At 41.1% G+C, this 5,155-nt stretch overlaps 2 pseudogenes; both read right to left on the bottom strand.

Annotated features, from left to right (window-relative positions):
* Positions 1-1,993: 1,993 nt before the first annotated feature.
* LOC149250538 (subtilisin-like protease SBT2.2 pseudogene) lies at positions 1,994-2,383 on the bottom strand (annotated as a pseudogene).
* A 195-nt stretch (positions 2,384-2,578) lies between these two features.
* Positions 2,579-2,941, bottom strand: LOC149250537 (subtilisin-like protease SBT2.3 pseudogene; annotated as a pseudogene).
* Between the last annotated feature and the right edge of the window lie 2,214 nt (positions 2,942-5,155).

Here is a 5,155-nt window from a genome sequence, read left to right as displayed (position 1 = left end):
CCTTTCCAGGCAGAAGAAAACACATAAAGGCTGAACACTTCCTCAAGGCAGAGCAATGACTGATTTCTACCTTTCTCTCTTAAAAGTATTCAGCTGGAAACGATCATGAATGAAATGCGAAACATCATAGGATACATATGAAACAGAGAGAAAAACACATGCCAAAACTCATACCACAAGAATCTTATAAATCAGAGCTGCACCATTTAATTATTTCTCTGTCAATATGTACAGCCAAATGCTGAGTTATTCCTCCACCGTTTCCCAGAACTCAGAACCATTTACACATAATTTTCATACAATAAATAGACTCAGGAATGGGAAAATAGATCGATTTGAGAATAGGAACCGTTTCACCTAAAATCATGAGAATAAGAAAGGTCTGCCCTAAAAAGGAGCAGTGTTACATTTGTTTGTTGATGGCCAATTAAAAGACATAATCTGGAGCGTAGACCCTTTGAATTGCAACTGCAGTTAAAAATATACCATCGGTTCCAATATTTCTGCTGTGGTGACTCTTCACCTTACGCTGGCCCTTTGAATCAAAAACTAATTTTTCAATAAACGGTTTTCCACTAAAATTTTGCCTTTAATGAATGCACCCAGCTGCAATTTGCTAAGCTCAACATGTGTCTCCATTTTGCAGAAATTACTTTTATCACTGGTCTGAGAGAGCTGGTCTAATGAAAGCGTAACAATGACCACCCAGCACACCTCCGCATGCCAAGGAAAAAACCCATCAAAGTCCATAGCATCGACCACCATCACTAGTTGTCTTCATCATTTCTTCTGACTCAGCCCTTCTTGTGATTCCAGATCTGTTAGACCATTGCACCTGCAGAGCGATAGATTGTCCATGCTGGTGTTTGATTCTTGGTGAACATCCACTTGTTCGACATCCCAAGTTTTTATTTTTTTTTTTTTTCAAGCGACAACTATTTTTACCAGAAAATCTCTGCAACTCATTAGCTTTGTGACTGTCTTGGTCGCTTGCTTCAAAATCCTTTTTTTTTTCTCACCTTCACTATCGCACTTGAAAAACCATTTGATCAATTATAAGATGGTATTTTCATGTAATTCACACGAGAAATCTCCTATTAATTGGGCAGCACTTGATTCATCATTGACCCATTGATATGCGTAGGTACATCAAGAACTTTCAATATAGGTAACATATTTTAACACCCCCTTCGAATTAATCAAACAAACCAATACCACTTAATCTGTTCATATCTATTTGGAGATGGATTAACCATTTTTGGACCAAGTCAATCGAGCAATTGATTTGACGATTCATTTGCACCATTAACATGACCGTTAATCATAAGCAAGTCTTTCTACTATGTTGAGAATCACTATTAACGACCATATTAATACGATGAATGCTCAGAGAAACAGAATCACTATTAACGACCATATCAATACGATGAATGCTCAGACAAACAACTGATGATGATTTTTTTATATTTTATACGTACATCCAATCACACTCTTTCATTTGTTTCTTTGCCATGGTAGATGTCTTTGTGGCATTTCGGGCTTTGACTTATCACCTTCCCCGTTTGAATCAAAACCAATTTTTTATAATCAGCATCCAGATGTCTAGTTTTGCAAGCATATCTCCCAACGTGTCCTAAGAGCATTTCATAGCCGCTATATGCTCTATATTATTTCCATTCTTTCTGCTGTGGAAATGTTGTAGCTTCTCCAAATTCCTCTGGAAATTCAACACATCTGTCATTGTGCGACAGCTGTAGTCTTCTCAAATTAGGAAATTTTTTGCAGTCCTTTATAAACATTGGCCATGGAGTCATCGTATTGTAACTCCAGGTCCATGAGGTTCTGAAGTCCAAATATCCATTTGGGTACCACGCATTTAGTCAGACTAACCGTTTCAAGGTGTTCCATGACTTCCAAGCAGAAGGATTCTTCCAAAGCTAGGTGCAGTACTATTACCGGTGGCATTGAGGAATACTGTAAGCTTCTGGGTCTCTCAATGTGAAACTGTAAATGATGTGGGTGCAACAGAAACAGAAACACCAAATGGCGCACTCCAAAGAGCCTTGTAACTCTCATTTACTGCTATATTCAGAAAGCTCCTCTCAATGGTACGAGAATTGATCAAACTAGCTACTGTGATTGAAGGAACGTTGAGGTCAGAACTAATTCCAACGTTTGAACTACATACAGCACCGGTGTAATTGAGAACAAGAGGTGCAGATCCATTTATGGTACATAGGAATGCAATATAATTTTCATAACCTGCATCGAAGATGAGTCCGGGATCCAAGGCAGCAGTTGGATTCACAAATCCACTTCCCATGTCAAAAGGTGTGGCTGGAATTGCATCGGCATCTGGATTGCTGTAGGAATGTTGTGCCATAATTGGTAACCCTTGATTGTCATTGAGTGATGCAGTGGTGGATAGTACAGAAGCAATGGCTGCTGGGTTAAATTTGGGGTATTTTTATTTCACTAGAGCTGCCACTCCCGCTATATGAGGTGCTGCCATGCTTGTTCCCGATAACATTGCAAAATTCTCGCCTTCAAATTCAGCTGAATCTGTGCCAACAGAGTTTCAAGCAGCCCAGATGAGATTACCAGGAGCTATTATATTTGGTTTCAGTATATCTGCTGCATCTAAAAGATTGTCCTGCGGATTGGGCCCCCTTGAAGAATAATACACGACTTTGGGTGCTTTCTCGCTGTAATCTGCTTTCAATCCTCCAAGGACTCTGGAAACTCCTCCAAACTTAACAATGTTGTTAGATTCATCTCTAGTTATGGAGTCACTGTAGTATTTCAGAAAAGTCTTAGAATCATCTGAAGAGGAAATGATCAATCCCGGCATCGTCAAAGGGACTGGATTGAACGGAAACCCAACCACAAAAGGGTCTGTGTAGAAGATGATGCCCACTGCACTCAAATTGTTAGCAGTCATAACTGCTTGTCTCACATAAGACAGACCAAGGACAAACCTTATTGTGTAGCTACAGATCAAGATGTTTCCTTCAACTAGATGTTGTTCCAACTCACTGGGATCTTGGCATTCATTGGCATACATATCATCAGTTCCATTCTTCTGGGCATGAGTTGCAGCAACTAGACTGTACATTTGGGTTTACCCTAAAGGGATTTTAGAATATCTCCAGTGCTACAGGCCTGACGCCCCTTCGTATAATGTTTAACACCTGCCATGGATGCCGGCGGCTCCAACTCTCGGTCTCTGATAGGGTAGAACCACTACGGGAAGAGACCTGAATCGGCATGGATTAAGTCGGAATTTAGATTTGAAGTTAGCGAGACCTGGGGCAAAGGAGAGACTTATATTGAATTTGATCAGATCTTACTTTTCGAGCCGCAAGATCTAATCCAATGCGTAGGCCACTGCTTGATGCTTTGCAGATCAAGCGGTATTTTTGAAGGTAATTCCATTCCCCTTCACAGCTAGGTTTTAGATCTAATTTTTTGTGGCTAGATCTAGATCTAGGCGGCTAAGTTCTGGATCTAATTTTCTGCAGCCAGATCTAGATCTAATCTTATCTTCTGCCTTATTTTTCTGCGGCTGGGTTCTACGGGCAAGTAAAATATGGCTCCCAGCTTCGCAAAAATAACTGGTGGTTCATCCGCCTCTGGAGGGCAATCTCCTGCCCATATCGTCAGTGAAGCCCCAGCTCCCACTATCCAAGTGGTCCAGGCCTCACTCGATGAAGCTTTGAAGTTTTCTGAAAGTGCCCTAATCTGCTGGTTCAATGGTTTTTGGCTGCGGCTGACAGCACTCCACAATTGGATCTCGAAGGTATGGAAGCCTGTCATTTCTGATGAAATTAATATCTACCTATGTGCTAGGGGTTTCTTTATAGTAGATTTTGAAAATCCTGAAAGCAGACAATGTATTATAGATTCTGGCCCTTGGTTTTGGGAAAAATCAGGGCTATTCATGAAGTCATGGAACCCATCATTCGATCCCTCTACAGCAGTGATAACCTCAGCACCAGTTTGGGTGAGATTGCCAAGCCTACCCTTACATCTCTGGAATCTCTCCTCGCTAAAAGCCATCGGAAATGCAATTGGGAAATTTTACTGCAGGTGCCCAGAAATAGAGGAATATGCCAGAACCACCTATGCACGCATCTGTGTGGAAATGGACTTCAGCGTCGGATTCCCAGCTGAAATAAACCTAACAAGTAAAGACTATGTGTGGAACCAGAAACTTGATTATGAAAGTGTCCTCTTCAGATGTCGATCCTGCTTTGAGACAGGGCATCTAGCCAAAAATTGCCCAAAAGCCTCTGAGAAAAATTTTGCTAGAAAAAACCACCACAGATCTACATGGTGGGAAGGAGCACAAAAAGAACACTACACTGTCATCAAAGAAGAATATTCTAGAGAAAACTCTGAGTCACAAGAAATCAGGGAAGAAAGAGACAGCTCTCAAGACAAGCAAGGAGAAAGCCCGCCCCAACAAACCAACAATTATGAGGATTCGAATACCGCACAAAATAAATCTTCATTTAACAGCAAAGCAGATCTCCTAGACCAAACTTCTTCTCCGACTATCTTCAAAAGAACGAACACAATAGATTGCGAAGCTAAGACACCAATGTCCCAAGAACCAGAAGAGATGAAGGAGATGCAAGATAAAGGAAGTTGGAAGACTGTAGAGAAAAAAAAGAAAGCTACAACACCAATCTCGCCAAGAAAGACGAGGAGCCAGATAAGTAAAAATTAAGAAAATTGTAGGTCCGATAGACCAATTTGGTCTCAGTGGACGTTAACCATCATCATCATCATCATCATCTGTTCCAGGAGCAAGTCCAACTCCTGAGATTGTGAGATTGTTGCCAAGAACTATAGAATTATTATAACTACGATCATCGGCAGCAGCTCCCGCTGTGAATATCCATGGGCTGAAGGACCAAATACTCTTTGGAGAAGGTCCAGCGTTTCCTGCAGCTTGAACGACAAATATTCCAACTTTCACAGCGGACAACAAAGCCATGTCTATTGGGTTAAAGAAAGTCACAATCCCAGAAGGTGGCCTGTTAGGTATGATTGACAGAGACAGTATATCAACCCCATCTTGAGCTGCCTGGAATAAACATGTGCAAAAAACTCGCCAATTCATACTGTTGTCTGTCAAGAAGACGTCTAC

This window comes from Pinus tabuliformis, chromosome 7, assembly GCF_031772625.1.
Source record: "Pinus tabuliformis cultivar Carrire ecotype Pingquan chromosome 7, CPIR1, whole genome shotgun sequence".
Taxonomy (NCBI): Eukaryota; Viridiplantae; Streptophyta; class Pinopsida; order Pinales; family Pinaceae; genus Pinus; species Pinus tabuliformis.
The sequence above is the reverse complement of the archived record's forward strand: the minus strand, read 5'-3'. Positions and strand labels throughout refer to the sequence as shown.